The sequence below is a fragment of the Bombina bombina genome, chromosome 6 (genome assembly GCF_027579735.1).
Source record: "Bombina bombina isolate aBomBom1 chromosome 6, aBomBom1.pri, whole genome shotgun sequence".
Classification (NCBI taxonomy): domain Eukaryota; kingdom Metazoa; phylum Chordata; class Amphibia; order Anura; family Bombinatoridae; genus Bombina; species Bombina bombina.
In genome coordinates, this window is record NC_069504.1 from 697,661,476 (window position 1) to 697,683,937 (window position 22,462).

Sequence of the window (22,462 nt, forward strand, 5' to 3'; positions counted from 1 at the left end):
TATAATGGAATCAAACGCCTTTTCTGCGTCTATCGTTATCAAGGCCATGTCTGGCAGGGAATGAGAGCCTCTACTGTGGATTTTATTATAGTAGTAATCAAGTAAAGTAAGGACTCTACGCATATTTTTTGCTGGGTTCCTAAGCGGCATAAAACCTGTCTGGTCCGGGCTGATTAAATCTCCGATAACCAACTTCAATCTATTAGCTATGATGGACATGAGTAATTTATAGTCTTGATTAAGCAGGGATATGGGTCTATATGAACCCATATCCTCTGGAGGTTTCCCTTTCTTGTAAATTAATGAAACTATTGAATCTGTAAAATATAATGAATGTTTATTATTCTGTATATAGTACTTATTGAACAAACTACTTAACGTTTCTGCCACTTCCAATTTCATTATTTTATAATACTCTGCAGAGAGTCCATCCGGACCTGGGGCTTTCCCTGCTTTAGTCTTCTCTATGGCCGTAATTATATCTACTGTAGTTATTTCTAGGTTTAGTTTATCTAGTGCATCTTTAGTAATTTTCGGTAATTTAACTTTCTTCCAAAAGTTCTGTTTAGCTATGTTGTCTATTGTTCCCTGAGAATATATAGTCTGGTAATACTTAAAAAATGCTTCTCTAATTTCTGAGGCTTTTGTATAAGTCTCCTTTTTATATTTTATTAGAGAGATCATGTTCCTACTCTTCCTAAATTTTCTGATTTTAACCAAATGTTTAGCCGAAATTCCTTGAAACCCCTGAAAATAGCTTCTCGATTTAATATCTTCCAGTGCCCATTTATTATTTAAAAAGGCCTCCCGCTCTGCTTTAGCCTGTGTATACTTCTTCCATGTGTTATTGCAGGGGTTGTTTATATAGTTTCTATATGTATTTCGCAGCTGGTTAGATAGTTGAATCTCTCTGGCTAGCTGTTTCCTCTTAAGATTTACCATATATTTCTTAATGTCTCCTCTTAAGACCGCTTTCCCTGCTTCCCAGAATATTTCTATCTTATGACTGTGTGTATTATTCAAATTTTGATATTCTCTCCATCTCCCTTTTAACCAGTTGCAGAAATGACTATTATTTATCATATATCCTGGGAAGCTAAATGTATTCACATGCGGCCCTTCCTGCACATTCAGTTTAAAGATGATACTAATAATTGCATGGTCTGATAATGTGAAATCAAATATCTGGGATATAATATCTACCTTCAGTAGATGCTCCTCTATTAAAAAAAGATCGATTCTAGAGAAGTTCCTATGTGATTTCGATTCACAGGAATATTCTCTCATATCTGGATGTTGTGTTCTCCAGATATCTTTTAACTTTAGTGATGCACAAAATTCTCTAAAAAATTTAGCCTCCTTCCTATATTTTGAAGCACTCTTTTGTCGAAACCTATCTATTTCAGGATGTAGCACCATGTTGAAGTCCCCTGCTAATATTATATTCTGCCCTAAATAAGGGATTAATTTTTGCTTGATACTACCCCAGAATTCCCTATCGAATTCGTTAGGCCCATAGACGTTGCAGATTGTCCATGTTTTGTGTGCTGCTTCGATTTGAACAATCAAAAATCTGCCGGCTGTATCAATTTCTTTACTTATTACTTTATATGTAATTTTTTTACTGAATATAATTGCGACCCCCCGCTTTCTATGTGTGCATGGTGTTGCTATTATTTCATTCACCCAATTCGCTCTAAGTTTTACTATCTCATCTTCCTTTAGGTGTAGTTCCTGTAATAGTATTATGTCTGGATCTATTTTCTTGATTGATTTTAAAATACCTTTGCGCTTTGCTGGAGATGACACACCTCCAACATTCCAGGAAATAAAGTTTAAACTTCTACTCATCTAAGAATTAAATTCGTCTTACTTCTAAGCCAGCCCGCCTCTAGAGGGGTACCCGGGGGCGGGCGGGGAAAAAAAAAAAAAAAAAAAAAAAAAGGGGGAGGGAAGGGGGAAAGAAAAAAAGGAACGGGGAAAGGGGGAAAACCACAACATATAACAAATAAAACCTGCATCCATTCACTACCCAAGCTTACTATATCTGTGCAAGCTGGTAATTTCCCTTCACTGCCATTCATTGTATATCTCTTTTGCTATCTTGATCTTAACTGTGCTGGTGTATTTACCTAGTTACACCTTGATATTCTTTGTTTTACAGTATGTCTTAGCTTCTTCTGGGGTGTTTAACAGATTTTGTCCTTCTTTCTCTTCTATAATTATCCTTGCTGGATACCTGAGGCTAGCCTTTATACCTGCCTTAATAAGGGCTGAGCAATATGGTGACATTTCTCTTCTTCTAGCTGTCGTATCGGTAGAAAAGTCTTGGAATAATAGAACTTGTGTACCTTCAATACTAAGTGATTTAATCTTTCGGTACTGCTGCATAACCCTGATTTTATCTTGGAAACACAGGTATCTGATAACTATCATTCTAGGGCGTTTTTTATTATCTGCATCTGACCTACTTGGACCGACCCTGTGTGCTCTTTCTACCGCAAGTTTATCTCCCTGTAATTCCAGGCCCAATAGCGTGGGTAACCTAGTGGAGGCAAATTGTATCAGGTCTGTAAACTCACTATTTTCTGGCAAGCCCACCACCCTCACATTGTTTCGGCGCGATCTATCTTCAAGATCGTCAACTTTGTTTTGCAAAGTTTTAATGGTATCTGTGAGTTTATGGTTATTTGTTTCCTGTATAGTATATAAGTCTTCTAACTCTGATATTCGAGTCTCTGCCTCTGTCAGTCTACTGGAGAACTGCCTGATCTCCACCGTCAACCCAGCCAAATCTTTTTTCAATGACTCAAGTTGTGGTACAATCAGCTCTGCTAACTGATTATTCGTAATCTGTATGTCTGTGCCGGCGGTGGCCACCACGGATGTCTCCAGCAGGCTATCTGCTACTGCCTCGTTTAATGGCTTATTGCCTTTCTTATCTCTCTTGACGGGCATAATTGGGGATCTTTGTTTCATATTAGTCATATACCTTTCCATGAAGTGTCGTGTATAAAAACAAAATTGTTACAAGTGGTGAATCTTGTATATGCCTATATACCTATAGGCATGTATGTGCACAATATATAAGTAAAAGTGAAAAGTGTGGAAGAAAGAGAAAAGAAAAAAAGAAAAAAAGAAAAAGAGAGAGAGGAGAAAGAAAAACAAAAAAGAAAAATTGGAGGTTATGTGACCTCTATTCAAAGTGTGAATTGAAAACGGCTCCTTCCCACGAAGCCTGAACAATTTCAAACAATCTTGTGTGTGTGTGTAAAAAACAAAAGTGCTTTACTTTTTAAGGGAATTATATGTTTTCACACCCCCATAACTTCTTATGCTAATTTGTATTTATGCTTATATCGTCAAATTGATATATTGCTCTTTCGAAAATGAATAGCTCTAAAATTAGGTATGACAGCTATTGCAGACAGCCACATATATATAAAATAAATGGCAGAAACACAAAGCAAAGATATACATGAAAACAAAAAGAAATATGTAGCAGCAGATCAACTGGGCCAAAGTCCTCTGCCTCCTTGCATACAATATAGGAAGATAATCTGTATTCAGACTATGCCAATCTACTCTTTGTCACTGCAAAACGATGCTCTCTTTCTCCAAGTGTCTTATTGCCTCTTGCTAGAGACCAGGAGGCAGATTTGCAGTAATCCAGGTATAAATGGATATATATAGACAGTGTCTCATAGTATTTTTGGCAATATAGTCCTTTGACCCTTTATTTAATCCACGGATAGAGTTAAAACCTTTATGTCCACCAGGTAGATTTTAAACCTGCACGCCTTTATCTTTGCTGACTAGGGTGTACCAACAGCCGGACAGGCGAAATAACAAGCCTTCAAGAATGTTATAAGAAACTGTTGTTTGGCTTCCTTTAGCTTCTATAGGCCTCCCAGCTGCATTCTCAGAAGGCCCTCAATGTATGCACAAATTTAAGTTAGTTATATCATAACTTTTAAGAGATATATAATAAAACCTTCTGAGATTTGATAAGTCATAACAGAGTATTCCCAGAGGCAAAGATAACTTTATCCAAGCAGCTGACTGTTAAAGTTGCCTTGCTGCATATAGGCCTCCTCACCCAACGGTTAAACACCGGCTCTTCGAGTTTGCCATTACTTGTGTGCAAACAAAGATTGATCTTTAAATCATATGCAGAGACACAATATCTGTTATAGACTTAGTGTATCATATGTCCCCATATGTCTCCTTATAACTCTCAGCTTGCATTAGGCTTACAGTATAAAGTGCTGGCTTCTATGCTGTTTTATAATGAAATTGTACTTGTACTTGCGGTTTTTCTGCCTCAGGGCATGCAGCTCATGTGTTCCGTCACCCTCACTTGGACGTCGATCCAAACGAGACACCTCCCGTTCGCGCCAACCTCCCGTGGGGCCGACACTGAGTCAGATCTTGCTGAATTTCCCGCACTTGTCTCGCTTACTCTTTAGTAAGGACCTGGGCTGGGACCGGCACCTTCCTCCTCTATTGCTGCACCGCGTCAGCAGAAAGGGTTCCTCCACCAGCTTTTCCTCTGCCCGCAGGAGTAAGTGACTGGATGCGGTCAGTACCACCTGACCTTGGCGGTTAACGTAGACTTCCGTAGTGCTCCGTGAACTCTGTCACCCCTAGGCTTCCGCAATCATCGCTGCCAATGGGGACCAGGAGCTGGGGTGATGCAAAAACTCTCTGCTGCTTAGTGCGCAGAGCATAGAGCGCGCGTGTGTTCTCTCACGCTCCTCCCCGGAAGTCGGCTCGAGATTAGGAACTTTCTGAAGTTTAATGATACGCTACAACGGGTAGTGGCAGAGGCGAAAGCTCTACTTCTCCAAATAAAGCATAACAAGTACCTACGGGACCAACAGGACTACGACCAGAACAGGGTCTATATTTGGAACAAAAGGGATAGATCACTCCTCAGAAGGGAACAGAATAAGAACACCTTTCATCCTAACCAACAACGTGGTGGTCACAGACACAGAAGAAACAGAGGAAGGAGGGTCAATTTTTATGAGAGTGAGGGTGAATCAGAGGGTTCAGGATCAGGGTCAGGAGGTGAGGAACATCCACCTGTCCAGAGCACTAGACCCAAGGAAACCCTCTCCATCCTCAAAGCACCAACTCAACAATTTTTCTCCCAGACCAATTACAGAGAGGAACCTCCTAGCGACACGGGGTTAAGAGTGGACAATCGTGCTCGAGATCAAACACAGCTGGAACAGGTTTTTTCCATACCCCAAAAAACACCAGAAGGGGGGGGAGGAGGAAACCAAAGCACGAGCCAAGGCGCAGATCATCAGTACAAAGAACAGCGGAGATACCCACAGAGAAGGGGCAGAGGAAGGGGGAACTACAGGTTCTGAATGTCATCAACCTTTCCAGCTATACCCCGGCTGCTCAGGAACTTGAAGTTCTCAGCCTTGGATTAACTTTTGTGCCTACAGCTGACTTTGATCTGTTCAGGACACTGCTTAACGTCAATAAGTTGATACGTGACCTGACCCTAAAGAAATTCTTTAAGATGTATCCCAGAAGAGGAGATGCTGATGAGAGTCACAATGCCATTCATCTTGGGGTAGACTCCAGGCCCTCAGGTAACCTTAGGGACAATTCTCTAAATTTCCAGGAATTTTGTGACATTGGAACATTGGAATCTCTCTCAGAAGGTGGGGATAATTACCCCACTGCCAACATTGGATTACCTTCATTTAAGGAAAAATCGAACTTTTATCCTATCCAATGTAGAGGTAGCCTTCTGGAGAAATTCCAAAATAGAATAGAGGAGGACCTCACTTGCCTGTACTACAAATCTGTGAGAGGAGAACAGAGCAACATGACTAGGAAACAAAAACTTGCATTGGAGAAGCTTAGTAAGAATGAAGGGATTATAATTAGGGCCGCTGATAAGGGTGGCACTATAGTTTTGCAGAACAGAGAGGATTTCATTTTTGAGGCCATGAGACAACTTACCAGCACGGATGACTATGTGGTGCTGCCAGGTGACCCCACTAGAGCGTACCGGTCACAATTGGCCTCCCTTGTAGATGATGGGGTGGAAGGTGGGTTTATTGACCCTGACACTAAGGAATACCTTCTTGTTTCTAACCCCACAATTGCTACTTTTAACCATCTACCAAAGGTTCACAAATCTTTGGTGGATGTACGGGGGAGACCAATTGTGAACGGTATCGGGTCATTACTTGAACACCTGTCGGAATGGCTTGATGATATTTTGCAACCACTGGTGAGTACTCTATGGAGTCACCTGGCGGACACTAAACATGTCCTGAATCTGTTGAGTCAACTAACTTGGGAGACCAACTACAGATGGCTCACTGTAGATGTTAAATCCTTATACACTTCCATCCCCCATGATAAGGGGGTGGAAGCTGTACGTTTCTTTCTGAACAGGCACTTTGGTAGCAAACCCCGGTTTGTGGAGTTTGTAGTGGAAGTAACTCGGTTCCTCCTCACTCACAATTATTTTGAGTTCATGGGACAATTCTATCTCCAGAGACGTGGGACAGCCATGGGAGCAAAGTTTGCCCCGTCCTATGCTAACATCTTCATGGGATGGTGGGAACTGTCCCACGTCTTTGGGGAACGAAACCCTTTCAGAGCTAACATCATATGGTACGGCAGGTACATTGATGACCTGCTATTTGTCTGGGGAGGAACCGACTCTCAACTTGGAGAATTCGTGGCTGGTCTGGATAACAATGATTGTGGATTAAGTTTTACCTCTGAAGTACAGGATAAACGTGTCAACTTTCTGGACATCACACTGGAGGGTGTGCAGGGCCAGGGCATCAGCATGGAGGTTTTCCGAAAACCCATAGCTGGGAATTCATTGTTACACGCCTCGAGCTGTCACCCCAAAAGAGTGTTTAGTGGTGTGGCTAAGAGCCAGTTCATCCGCCTCAAGAGAAATTGTACGTCATGCACTGCATACGAGAAACAGGCGGATGACCTGGCTCTGAGGCTTAAAGAAAGAGGGTACGATTCTCCGACGATTATGAGAGCAAGAAAAGATGTAGAGAGGATCCCTAGGGAGAGACTTCTGACTTTAGGCAGGAGGAATAAGGGGGGCAGTTCAGAGATATACAAATTTGGTGACAGGTTGTCTTTCATCACTGACTACTCTAAGCAGTACGATGAAATCTGCCGGATAGTGAACAAACATTTCAGCCTTTTGTCGGCTGATGATGGGCTGACTGACACAGTGGAGAGGGGCATTAGATTTGCATATAGGAAAAATAAGACTATAGGCAATATGGTTGCCCCAACCAAGATTTGGAGAGAACCCCCCAATCAAACGTCCTCTTGGTTGACATCTTTGGGGGTATTTAAATGCCATTACCATACCTGTGTGGCATGTGAAAGGATTACTGTGGGGGACACGTTTGTTTCCACGACAAGTGGTGAGAGATTCAATATTAAATATTGTCTAAATTGTAGACAAATCTACATCATATATCTCATCACTTGCAGCTTATGTTCCTTACAGTATGTGGGACTCTCAACACGAGAGGCCAGAACTCGTATTAAGGAACACATGTCAGACATCAGGATTGGTTCCAAAACGACTCCCCTGGTTAGTCACTTTGTTGAGATTCATGATAAGTCACTAAGGTCCTTTGTCTGGACCATTATTGATAAGGTTCCCTTAAGAAAAGGCCAGGGAGACAGGGTAAATAAACTTGGAGAAAAGGAGGCATTCTGGATCTTTAAACTAAAGACCAGGATTCCAAGTGGCCTCAATTCGGAGTTTGACCTGATTAATTTTTGGTCTAAATAAATTAATTTTTGGTCTAATTCTTTGGTACAAAATTCTGATCTAAATAAATTTTTGGTCTATAATAAGTTCAGGTTTAATATAATTATTGGCACCGTTGTGCTGTATTTACATTGGGTACTTTTTATTTAGGTTTTTTGATTATGCTAGGTTTGGTACCTATATTTGGACTGCCAGAGGGAGAGGGGGGGGGGGGATATATATCCCATTACTTCTTCTCTCTCTTGCGTGTTCCCTTTAAGTGATTACAACTGTTTTCTGTAATTTCTCTTCTGTTTTATCTCCATTCCAACTCGGAGTGGTTCGTATGGTATATATACAGGCTTTGCAACATTGGCAGCTTTTGGTTTGAATGACACATGTTTGGATAGTGTTACATTTTACGGGTTGAGATTGCTGGCTCCCCTTATGTATCTATGCCATGTCTGCATAGTTGTATTGTTCTATGTTCTTACCCTTCATTTATTTGCAATTTCATCTCTGTATGTGATTTGTGTAATATTGACCGCACTTGGTCCACAGATTTGCCCACTCTGAATAGGATTGTTGTGGACTGCAGATTGAAGGGTAATTGACCATAATCACACTTCTTTTGTTTGGTTGTAAGTTTAGGTTGATTCCGTTGCATTCGTAGTTCTGTACTCATTTTTCTCTCTTCTCGCCCCCCTACATAGTCTTGTCTCTGATAGGACCTTCCGTCACTCACCCTGCAGAGTGGGGCTATGTGATTGTGTCTATTGCGCTTACTTTGTTTACTCACCGTGCTGACGTATGGCATGCAGGCGGGTTTCAGTGATATTACTGGCTAAGCTCCGAGGTGCTACCCTATCAGAATTGATCAGATCGTGTGTTCACTCCCACTTTGAGCCCTGGATTCGGACTCCATCAGTGAATGGAGCGGAGAATCTCCGGCAAGGCAGGGCTGGATTCTGGCACTATCCGACCAGCGTCTTGGTACGTTGTATAAACCAGCTAGTCTTTTCCGGTTCATTGATATTGGTCTGGATTATTCAGTGATGAAGACTAGTGTAATAATAATAATTATTATCATTACTATTAGTGATTAGTTTCTATCTAGTATTGTGCATTCTTAGGGGGTGGGGGGGGGTGTGTGTATGTGTATACACAGTTAGTTTAGCAGTCTTAGATTGGATAATAAGTTGCAGGGTGTGTGTCCCGCCAACCAATCAGATGAGGAGCTAGGTCTTTTAATCTTCTAGATTTCATTTGTGTTTTAAGAGGCTATGAGTAAGGCTCACGCCGAAACGCGTTAGCCGCTTTTTTGTCACTAGCTCGATAATTTTTCACCCCCTCTGTATTGTTTTTACTAGGGTCATGAGCCCTGTGTTTACTCTGTACTTTGTAAAGTTATACCCTGTTCTTTGAAATAAATTCACTTCTAATTATCAACGGCCAGTATCAGGTGCTTCTGTTCTCTTGTTCGTTATTGTAGTCTTCAGTCAACCAAGCAACAAACTTTATTGTGATTTGACGTTTCGGGGCAAACACTCCCCTTCCTCTGACCTTGGAGTATGTGCCCTGAAACGTCACATCACAATAAAGTTTGTTGCTTGGTTGACTGAAGACTAGTGAGTGCTTAAATTTACATTTGGACTTGTTATACTAAGAGACAGAGCACCCTGGCAGCTGCTGTTCTTTTGGTGAGAGTGCACACACCTTGCGGTTTTATATAGATAAATACATATATATATATATATAAATACATATATATATATATACTGTATATATACTGTATGTATATATAATATATTTAAAATACAAAGAACATTTTATTCTATATGGAAAAATTGGAATGTGAACTATTTACATTAAAACACAGTAAAACATAATTAAAAATATTGAAATTGAATAAATATTAAAGTGACAGGAAACCCCCAAATGTTCTTTCATGGTTTGGGAAGAACATACAATTTTAAACAACTTTCCACTTTACTTCTATTATCAAATTTTCCTCATTATCTTGTTATCCTTTGCTGAAGGAACAGCATTGCACTACTGGCAGCTAGCTGAACACATCTAGTTAGCCAATCAAAAGAGAGAAATGTGTTCAGGCACCAATCAGCAACTAGCTCCCACTAGTGTAGGATATTAAACATATTCTTTTTCAACAAGGGACTACAAGCGAACAAAGCACATTTGAAAAAGAAGTGAATTTAAAAGTGTCTTAAAATGCAAGTTTAATTTTGACTTTCCTATCCCTTTAATGTTCATGTTTAAATGTATTTGTCTGGAATGGGCTCCAAAGAGTGTAGATGTGTGTATATATATATATATATATATACATATATATATATATATATATATATATGTATATATATATATCAATGAAAATATTTGCATAGGAAATTAGCACATCTAGGCATGATTCCCTGCTTGCTTTTTCCCCAAAATACTTCATATACAATGTCAATGCACAAGAGAATTCTGGGTAAGATATGCAAATTAGATATGCAAATTCTCAGTTTTTTTGCTTCAAAATACTGTTTTAACACAGCGATCCTTTTAACAGGATTATTGCAGCAAACCAGAAATCACTCACTAGACAGCCTGTTTCGTTCTTTTTGGAACTCATCAGTAGGAGATAGATTTCTGGTTGCTGCATTGGTAAAGCTACTTTCAAGGTTAAACCAAAATTCATTAAAATTATGGGGGGAGATAAAAAACTGAAATTAAAATCCTCCTTGTCTCAAAATTAAATCAATGTAAATATTTGCATAGGAAATTAGCACATCTTGGCAAGATTCCCGCTTGCTTTTTCCCAGAAATACTTCATATACAATGTTACCAATGCACAAGAGAATTCTGGGTAAAAGAACCAGGCTGGGAAGACTGAATCTGCAATAGGCAAGCAGCTTGGTGTGAAGAAATCAACTGTGGGAGCAATAATTAGAAAATGGAAGACATACAAGACCACTGATAATCTCCCTCGATCTGGGGCTCCACACAAGATCTCACCTCGTGGGGTCAAAATGATCACAAGAACGGTGAGCAAACATCCCAGAACCACACGGGGGGACCTAGTGAATGACCTGCAGAGAGCTGGGACCAATTTAACAAAGGCTACCATCAGTAACACACTACGCCGCCAGGGACTCAGATCCTGCAGTGCCAGATGTGTCCCCCTGCTTAAGCCAGTACATGTCCGGGCCCATCTGAAGTATGCTAGAGAGCATTTGGATGATCCAGAAGCGGATTGGGAGAATGTCATATGGTCAGATGAAACCAGAGTAGAACTGTTTGGTAGAGACACAACTCGTCGTGTTTGGAGGAGAGAGAATGCTGAATTTCAACCAAAGAACACCATACCTACTGTGAAGCATGGGGGTGGCAACATCATGCTTTGGGGCTGTTTCTCTGCAAAGGGAACAGGGCAACTAATCTGTGTACATGAAAGAATGAATGGGGCCATGTTTCGTGCGATTTTGAGTGCAAACCTCCTTCCATCAGCAAGGGCATTGAAGATGAAACGTGGCTGGGTCTTTCAGCATGACAATGATCCCAAACACACCACCCAGACAACAAAGGAGTGGCTTTGTAAGAAGCATTTCAAGGTCCTCCTGGAGTGGCCTAGCCAGTCTCCAGATCTCAACCCCATAGAAAACCTTTGGAGGGAGTTGAGAGTCCGTGTTGCCCAGCGACAGCCTCGAAATATCACTGCTCTAGAGGAGATCTGCATGCAGGAATGGGCCAACATACCAGCAACAGTGTGTGACAACCTTGTGAAGACTTACAGAAAACGTTTGACCTCTGTCATTGCCAACAAAGGATATATAACAAAGTATTGAGATGAACTTTTGATATTGACCAAATACTTATTTTCCACCATAATTTGCAAATAAATTCTTTCCAAATCAGACAATGTGATTGTCTGGATTTGTTTCCACATTTTGTCTCTCATAGTTGTATACCTATGATGAAAATTACAGGCCTCTCTCATCTTCTTAAGTGGGAGAACTTGCACAATTGGTGGCTGACTAAATACTTTTTTGCCCCACTGTAGCTGTACCCAACAACTTATCTTTTTTGTGTAACCCATTGAGCAGTTGCAAGAGCAGTATTGTTTCATTATTTATTGCGAGTTCTAAGCCACAATGTATTTTAAGCCAGTATGCTGTTGAGTTCCAATATTTAATCAGGCGTGGACAACGCCATAACAGGTGAGTGAGATCAGGCTTTTCTTTTTGACATTTAGGGCATTTATTTTCTGTGTGTGAGGCCCATTTTTGGTATAGCTTAGGAGTTATGTAAGCCTGATGTAACAATCTAATATGTGAATCCCTTAGGTCTTGTGATAGTGTACTTTTGCATAGTGTTGTTATACTAGACTGTATCATTCCCGGGTCTACTAGTGTTCCCAGAGATGTGGTCCACTTTTCAGCTATGTTTGTCAAAGCTAAAGTGTTTATAGGTTCTAATAACATTCTGTATATTGGGGAGATAGAGTATATTCCCTGTTTGGACAGCGAAACTAATTGCACTATTGGACGCGTTTTTTGAAGGATGTCCCCTGTCTGTAAGAAGTCTGCAATGTAGTGTCTCGCTTGTAGGAATGCAAAGGGGTGCGTGCACGGCAAAGAATATTGGGTTTGTATTGTTCTGAAACTTTTGACCGTGTTGTCTGCCTCATCTAGAAAATGTTGGATGCTTTGTAGTCCCTGCTGCTGCCATATTCGAAAAGGTTTGGTGGTAATACCTGCCACAAAGTTAGGATTTCCTTGGAACGGCAAGTACTTTGTACAATTCTGTGGGATCCTAAGCCACCTACATAACGAGTTCCAGGCTCTTAGGGGTTCTGTTAATGGAAGCAGATCTCCTATATTGTGTTGGATCTGCTGAAGGGTTAGGTGGGGGAGGACTGCCAATGAGCAAGGCTGGATCAGCTCCTCCTCTAGTGTTATAAAGGTGAAGTGATGTTGCTGACTCAGCCAGGCAACTATGAATTTGGAGAGGGCTGCCCAATTATAGAGCATAACATTGGGAAGGCCCAATCCTCTGTGAAGCACTGAGCTCAAAATTTTTTGGAGGCTTATTAGATGTTTTTTACCTACCCATACAAAATCAAGAATTTTAGTGTTAAGTATTTTTAGGTCCTTTCTCCTCAGCATAACCGGTAACATTTGAAAGAAATATAGTCATTTCAGAAAGGTGATCATTTTTATCAAATTAATATGACCCGATAACGAAAGGGGCAGAGCCTTCCAACTTTCAAGTTGGTCGGTAACTTTTTTGATGATAGGGGCGTAGTTAATAGTATACCAGGGGTTTGCATCTAGTGATAATTTGATTCCTAGATGTGTAAATTCAGAAGTAATAACTTTAAAATCAAATCCAAAGGTATCTTGAGATTCATTTCGAGCTAGCCAGATCAATTCAGATTTATCATGGTTTACTAAATAACCAGAGATAGCACTGAACCTCTGAATGAGTGTCATTAACTGCGGAAGATTAGATCTTGGATCTGAAAGGAATAGGATCATGTCGTCAGCATATAGTGAAAGGTGCACAGTTGAGGTACCTATTGTTAGTCCGTTAGTTTTCTCACGAATGGCTTGGGCAAGGGGTTCTATTGCCAGATCGAATAGGAGTGGAGATAAAGGGCATCCCTGTCTAGTGCCCCTGTGTAAACTAAAGTTTGGGGTGATTCTACCATTTATTATGACGGCTGCTATCGGGTTTTGATATATATTTTGGATAACTTCGAGGATATTTCCTGTGAAACCAAACTTCTCTAGTGTTAAAAATAGATATTCCCATATCACTTTATCAGAAGCTTTTTCGGCATTGAGTGCTAACATGCATGCTTTAGGTCATTTTAGTAAGTGAGGGTCATCTCTATTTTTCCAAATATATGAAAAAATTAGTTGAACCTTCCTAATATTTTTAACTGAGGATCTACCCTGTATGAATCCCGTTTGGTCCTCATGTATTAAGGACGGTAATACCGAACCTATTCTAATTGCCAGTATTTTGGTCAATAATTTGTAGTCCGTATTCAGCAGGGAAATCATTGGGCAATACGATTCTGGTTTTAATAGGTCTTTTCTGGGTTTTAATATTATGCTAATGTGAGCCTCAGTAAATCTTTGGTTGGCCTTTGTGTGTCCAGTAATCATACTATTATACAAGTTTGTCAAGGCTTCTGAGATCTCAATTCAATAATTTATAGAATTCCGCTGACATGCATGAAGATTTTGTATAACCCTGCTTACTTCAGTTACCGTAATAGGGGAATTTAGAATATGTAATTGGTCCTCTGTGAGTTTTGGTAGGTGTAGAGTATTCCAGAATTGATTTATCGTGTCTCTATGTGTTTCTTGGGGACTGTAAAGATTGGTGTAGTATTCAGTGAACACCTTTTGAATATCTTCAACCTGTGTATGCAATTTACCTGTACCTTGTATGGCCTGTATGACATTCGGGGGTCTAGTTAATCTAGTTAAAGTTGCGAGAGATCTACCAGCTTTATTACCAAACCGGTAAAAGCTGGCCTGCATCCTGTTAGAAGTTTTAGTGCTTTTTTGTAATAACAGATTGTCCCTAGATAACTTGACTTGTTTAAGGTTATTTCTATTACTTACTGTGGGGGACCTTAACTATTTATTTTGGGCATTTATCAACTGTTTAAATAGGAGTCTCTCCTTCACCATGGATCTTTTACGAACTCCAGCAGTGTAGTTTGGTATCACCCTTAGGACTGCTTTTGCAGCCTCCCAGAAAAGTAATGGGTTTTGTAGATGTTGTATGTTAATTGTGTGATATGCATGCCATTCTCCTATTAAATAGCTTAAAAGATTTTGATCTTTGTATAAGTATGTGGGAAAGAACCATCTGTTCTCCTTAGTTGGGTCTTTTTTGGTATTAATAGTAAGTTTGACTGGAGCATGATCTGACAAGGTGACTACATCATTTTTGATGTGGACGATTTTTGATGTAGTCAATTTGCGACAATGTGTATTTTGAGGGGGGAATACAGGTGAAGTCCGTGACCTCAGGGTAATGTGAGCGACAGATGTCAACCAGCCCAAGGCCCGTCTGAAATTTGGTAAGAATTCTTGTTTCTCTTTTAGGAATTTGTGCCAAGTTATATTTTAAGTGGTTCCTGAACCTGTCTAGGGGAACATGTGGGGCTATGTTATAATCTCCTCCCACTATAAGTGGAAGGTGCGCAAATTTCAGTATTTCAGTAATTGCTTCTGTAATTGCCTCCAAAAGGTATCTTTGTTAGTGATTGGGCCATACACTCCCACCAACACTAGGGAAACATCTCCCAATTCTAAATGTACTATAACATATCGACCCTCTGTATCATGTTCCTTATGTAATATTTTATACAATAAACCTTTCTTGAACAATATTGCATCCCCTCTAGCTCTACCCTCTAAAAAAGAAGAACTAATGACCTCCTGTACCCAGCCCTGCTTCATTATAATGTGTTCTTCTATGTTTAGGTGTGTTTCCATAAGGTAGGTAATATCCGCCCCTTTGTTTTTAAGTCATTTTAATATACACTTTCTTTTAATTGGGGATGTGACTCCACCCACGTTCCAAGTGATTATAAGAACATTTATGTGAGCCATTTAACTCATCAGAGGGGTAGTGGTGTTTGTAGGCAAACTAGAACAAACATAGTATATGCAAATATTGAGGTTTAGGTATAATACTTGCTGTTTAAAGATGAGTTGTACAGTCAGGGCTTCAAACATAAGATCCCTGGGGAAATGACATTTCGTGTCCAATTCAAGAAGCATGGTCAGAAACAAATAATAGTGAACATAAGGTTACAACAGAAAACAATGAACAACAATAACAGCAACTAAACAGAAGGCTTGGAGTTAACATTCCCATTAGTGCTTAGCTTAAATCTCACCCCCCCTTGTGGGTATGAGTAAAGTGGGAACAATAAGAGAGAAAACAAGGATAAAAAAGAAAAAGTATATATTTGTGGCTCTCATGGGATCTCAGAGATCATCTTGTGACAGTCTGCTAATTCAGTCCAGAATTATGGATCATTCTCCCCTGGATGTGAGAGCTCATCGGTAGCTTCCGGCTGCGCCGCAGGGTTGTTTTCACCTGATTCTCTATCCTCGGCCCGTAAAAACAGCTGAAGCTGCTCTGGCGAGTCAAAGAACTTTGGTCCATTAGATGTCTCTAGGCGTAGTTTAGTAGGGAATAAAAGTGCCACCGATCTTCCTTTGTCAAGCAGTTGTTTGCAGTAGGGCGAGAATTCTCACCGCTTTCTGGTGACCTCGGCTGAGTAATCCTGAAACAGCAATATCTTCCTTCCTTCAAAGTTGACAGGGCCCACTTTTCTGTAAGCTCGTAGTAGTTCCACTTTATCTTTGAAGTTCAAGTATTTAATTAGAACATGTCTAGGTGTCTGTTGAATTGTCCCGAGCATGGCTGGCCCACTCTGTGTGCCCTCTCCACCACACATGGGACGTTGATGTTTGACACCTTTAGCAATTGTGGTAATAATGTTTCAGCAAAGTGTAGCAGGGACGTGCTCTGCTCAGCCTCTGTCAACCCCACTATACGCAGATTGTTTCACCGCAACCTGTTTTCAAGGTCGTCCAGGCGTGCTTTTAACTCTAGGTTTTGTTTCTGCAAGCGCGTGACTGAGGTGGACATCTCCCTGTGACGATCCTCATGCTGAGAAACCCTATGTTCGACATGAGTGAGTCTTCTAGAAAATTGTTTGAATTCTGTAGATAAGGATTCGACACCGATTTGCAGCTGCTCAATTTTAGGAAGAAACAGAGCAGATATTTGAGACACTATAGGGTGTGTGTCCTGTGTTATCAGGGATTCTTCAGGATCATGTATAATCATAGGAGCGGGGTGAACCTCTGCCTGATGTTTTGCCCTTCTATCGGTATTTTTGTTTTTTCCCGCCATTTTATTAGTGGTTTTGTGGATACTGCAGTAGTATTTCTGGATACGCTCTCCAGCAGCACTGTAAATCCTTTGAGATATGTGGGTTGAACTGTCAGTGTTTAGTAATAGTGTATATTTCCAGCTTTAATCAGTCCAGTAAGTATATGAAGAAAATAAATTAAGCAACAAAGTAGTTTTTGTTGCAGTGTATTCTAATTCTAATGTAGACATCCAGAGAGAGAACCAAGTGAATGATGTGGGCGGGGGGAGTTCTAGCAAGCAATTTCAGTTCAGTTCATCTCTACATCAGTAAACAAATACTGCTTATGGGTGTAGGTAGTAATATGGCATGAACGATCAGCTCCCTTTTCCTGCTCATCAGGGACACAAAACCATAGCCAGTATAGGGTGCGTTTGCAGTTAAAAGTTGAAAGTTCAACCGTCATTTATTACATTGGGTGCAATGGTGTAGCAAAACAGAGACCCGATGCAAAAGTCCTGTAATAGTGTTCAATTCAGTAACCAATGCCTTTCAAATCTATTGGGGTTTAAAGACCAATAGAAGCCAAACCACCCTTCTCTAATTTATTGCATTCAGCTTAGCAAAGTTGCTTATGTGACAGGCTTAATTGATGTGCACGTTCCCCTCTCTAGTACTTATCCATCTGTCTGCTGTCAATCCGTGATCTCGGCAGCCTTTACCGCATCTGTTGGTTGGAATTACCCCTACCGTTGTATGTGGGGCTCCGGTTGTTGTCTATGCCACTTCTGCTGTTACCAACAGTCACCCCCAGTCTCCAAGCGGAGTTGCGGTGGAATCCAATATGGCGTCTGTTCACCGATGTAATTTATAATGACTTCTGGGGTTAGGGTGTTAGTTTGTCCCTCACGTTTCAGAGTCGGCCGAAAACAATAATGCCATTTTCGGTCAAAATGTTTCTGCGACCAAAATGTCGGTGCATCCCTACATAAAACAATATTAAATATACTGTATTATTCTTTATTTAGTTCTGTGTAACAGAATCAGATTTAACAGGTTTTTTTTTACCAATTATCCAAATAAAGTATAGTTCTAGAAAACTATTATTATATGCAAAACAGTAAGTCAAGAAATTAACTCAAACAGCAGCTCTAGGCTAGCATCAAATTTGAAATATGCTACACAATGATTTTATCAAAAATAACAGGCAAAAAAAACAAAAACAAAATAGCCAAAAATGCAATTTTTGGCCGAAATGTTTCTGCGGCCAAAATTTCGGTGCAGTAATTATAAAACAATTTTTCCAGATCTGCTATGACCTCACATTAATGTCAACACTCTCTGCTTTCTCTCCGTTCAACAACATTTTTCTGTCCAGCTGTTGTCTTCCCACAACTCTAGTTGATGTTGCTAACTGCTATGCACTTAGTTTTGTTAATTTATTACTGTATTTAGCATTATTTAATTTATGGTATAAAGCATAAACAATATAAAAAAATTACTTCACAAAAAGGTGTTTCACACTGGCTAAACATATGCAAAGAGGGGGGTGGGTTAGTGGGTGTGGTGGGGTTAGTGGGTGTGGTGGGGGTAGTGGGTGGGATTAAAAGTGGCGAGTAACATTTTGGGCTGGCTAGTAGCTTAGGGCTTGAAATTTTATATAAAAATGAAAGGGTTAGTTACTGCATTTAGCCAAATGGGACAAGCCCAGGTACCATGTCAAGATCCCTTCCAAAACCTGGGACCCTAAAACAGCCACACAATGCAAGCTCTCAATCCAACAAACTGTGAACAAGTGAAGGGTGCACAGGCTTATGTAAAAACGGAAGGGGACTGCACTCTCAGACTGGACTGGGTACACATCCCATGATTCTGCAACATGCTCAGTCCAGGGTGCTAACTGGCACTCACAGGAAGCTGTGCTGTCCCCAGAGTCACAGGCAGTTAACCCCAGACAGGTCTGGGTGCAAGAACCATAGGGACAATTACAAAACAAAATAATACAACACACAGAGAAAGTCCAGCACTCACTTACAAGCTCTCAGCTAAGATTAAAAGCAAAAATGGAAGGGTTAGTTACCGCATTTGGTCCCTTCCAAAACCTGGGACCCTAAAACAGCCACACAATGCAAAGCTCTCAATCCAATAAACTGGGAACAAGTGAAGGGTGCACAGTGATGTGTACCCAGTACAGTCTATGAGGCCCATTTATCAAGCTCCGTATGGAGACTCGCCAGAAACAGCAGTTATGGAGCAGCGGTATAAAAACCGCTGCTCCATAACCCTGCCAGCCTGCTCTGAGCAGGCGGACAGGAATTGCCACAATTCAGTCTATTACTGCCTGTGAGTGCATGTCTCAGTCTATTACTGTCTGTGAGTGCATGTCTCAGTCTATTACTGTCTGTGAGTGCATGTCTCAGTCTATTACTGCCTGTGAGTGCATGTCTCAGTCTATTACTGTCTGTGAGTGCATATATCTGTCTATTACTGTCTGTGAGTGCATGTCTCTGTCATTTACTGCCTGTGTGTAAATGTCTCTGTCTATTACTGTATGTGAGTGCATATATCTGTCTATTTTACTGCCTGTGAGTGCATGTCTCAGTCTATTACTGTCTGTGAGTGCATATATCTGTCTATTTTACTGCCTGTGAGTGCATGTCTCAGTCTATTACTGTCTGTGAGTGCATATATCTGTCTATTACTGCCTGTGAGTGCATGTCTCAGTCTATTACTGTCTGTGAGTGCATATATCTGTCTATTTTACTGCCTGTGAGTGCATGTCTCAGTCTATTACTGTCTGTGAGTGCATATATCTGTCTATTACTGCCTGTGAGTGCATGTCTCAGTCTATTACTGTCTGTGAGTGCATAATTCTGTCTATTATTGTCTGTGAGGGCATATCTCTGTCTATTACTGTCAGTGAGTGCATATATCTGTCTATTACTGTCTGTGAGTGCATATCTCTGTCTATTACTGTCTGTGAGTGCATATCTCTGTCTATTACTGTCAGTGAGTGTATATATCTGTCTATTACTGCCTGTGTCACTCTCTATTACTGCCTGTGTGTATAGTAAATTTGAAAAATAAACAGCTATAACAGTTTTTTTATCAAATTATTTTCATATGCAAAAATCCCATAGACTTTAATAGTGAATTTTGTTAAAACAATTGTTATAACTTTTCTAAATAATTGTAATAGACCCCCTAAATATGTAACAAATACACCCAGTGATGTATTGCAATCCTTTAGAAAATCTTACCTGATGACATTTCTAACTTTTAAGTCTATTGGAAGTTTTGTAGATACATTTTGGATACGAATTTAAAGGGATTGATATGCATAAAACAAATAAATATGCATAGCTATAAGAAAAGTATAAATATAATGGCAGTTAGTAAAAGATATAAAGATATTTTTAGATAATATCAATATATTTGAAAAAAAACATTGTAGTAGAAAAAGGACACATTCAAAGGGAAAGGAAAGTCAAAATTAAACTTTCATAATTCAGGATACACCATAAAATTTTAAGACAATTCTATTATTCTTGTTCTCTTGGTATCCATTGTTGAAAAGCATATGTACATATCCTTAGCAGCAGCAATGTACTACTAGGAGCTAACTAGTGGTTGGCCACAACACACATTTGTCTCTTGTCATTTGCTCACCAGATGTGTTCAGCTAGGTCCCAGTAGTGCACAGCTGCTTTGGAGCTGACCTCTAAATCAGTGATTTTCAACCTTTTTTTTGCCGTGGCACACTTTTTTACATTAAAAAATCCTGTGGCACACCACCATCCCAAAATTGTAATAAATCGCACATTGTAGCGATTCAATTAAATTAAGCTTTATTAGCATGCATGACAGTCACTATAACTGTATTGCCAAAGCTAGAGGCACAATAATAACCATAAAAATCGCACTGAGAACAACAACATGCATCAACAACAAAACATCAACAAGTGCAAAAAGCAAAAATGAACAATGAAGAAAAAAATAATTTATTACAAAAATACAGTACTGAGTACAGTGGTACACCAAAGTGAACAACAGTAGTGAGGAAACACGAGCAATAAACAAAAAGTAACAGTTTAGTCTCTCAATTTGTATAGTTACTAACTCAGTGTGAAACCTGGGCCTGTTTAGATAAACACAAAGCCGATATCCTTGCAGGAACTGAAGAAAGGCACACACGAAGCTCTTCCTCAACAGCCCTCAGTCTCTCTCTGTTTTTAGTTTTTATAGCAGTCATGCTTGAAAAGCTCAGTTCACAGAGATATGTTGTGGAAAATGAGAGCAATGTTGAAAAAGCTTTGTTTGCCAGAATGGGGAACTCCTTGGCAGCAGTCAACCAAAAACTGTCCAAAGGTAGATCAGCAAAGCTTAGCTTTAAACCACGGTCTTGTCTCAGTACAGTTAGTTCCTCTTGTTCCTGCAAAGTCATGTCCTTTCCAAAAACTGCTCCTGAGCTATATGGGTCTCTAACCCAGTCAAGGCATTCAGTGGAGGTTGAGGGGAAATAAAATGACAACTTCTCCTCAAGGGTTTTCAAATGTTTACCAATTATCTCAAACAGCACAGAAGTGTTGACATCTCCTTGACATTTCTGGGTGAGTGGGAACATGTCATATTGTCACTTTCCAGATGTTGTCGCCAGAGGTTCAGCTTTGAACGGAATCCGTTAATTTTATCTGTGCTTGTGAGCAGGTTTTCATTTCGGCCTTGCATTCGTGTGTTCAGTTCATTCAGATGCTGAAACATATCTGCCAAGTATGCCAGCCTTGCACACCACTCATCACTTGCAAGCTGCTTTGCGACATCGCATCTCTCATTAGTCAAAAACACTTTTAGTTCCTCCCGTAGCTCATAAACACGGGCCAGCACTTTGCCGCGCGACAACCATCGGACTTCCGTATGGAGCAATAAGGCTTTATGCTCTGCACCCATTTCTTCACACAATGATGCAAATATGCGGCTTTTCAGAGGCCTTGACTTTACAAAGTTTACCATGCGCACAACATCATCCAACACAGAAGCTAGGTCTGCTGGTAAAGTCTTGGCAACAAGCGCCTCGCGGTGCAAAAAACAGTGTGTAACAATAACATCTGGTTGTTTCTCTTTCACTCTGCTAACAAAGCCTTTTGTGCGCCCGACCATAGCTGCAGCCCCATCAGTGCAGATACTCGTGCAGTTTTCCCACTTAAGTCCACCTTGTTCAAGATAATCTGATGTGACCCGAAAAATTTCCTCTCCTGTTGTTTTTTCTGGTAATGCCTTGCAAAATAGGAAGTTTTCTCTGATGGCGTCTCCATCCAAAAAGCGCACATTGGCCAAGAGTTGAGCATGTCCACTAATGTCCGTAGACTCATCAAGTTGCAGTGCAAATTTCCCACTGATGTGTATCTTTTCCAAAACAACACTTTCAATGTCAGCAGACATGTCATCAATACGTCGAGCAATTGTGTTATCTGAGAGTGGGACTTTGGCTACTTATTTAACCGCGTCAGGGCTAAGCATCTCAGCCACAATGGCTTTGCAGGCAGGTAGTATTAATGTCTCTGCTATAGTGTGTGGCTTTTTTGATTTGGCTACAAGTTCAGCTACTAAGTAGCTAGCTTTGAGAGCTCTCTCAGACACCTTTGCATTTTTTTTCATTAAAATTCCCTGCTTCTCATTGTGTTTACGCAGGCGAACAAAATATTCTGTGTTCTTCTTTTGAAGTGACTGGTGTTTTGTTTGGAGATGGCGTTTAAGCTTGCTTGGGACCATGGCAT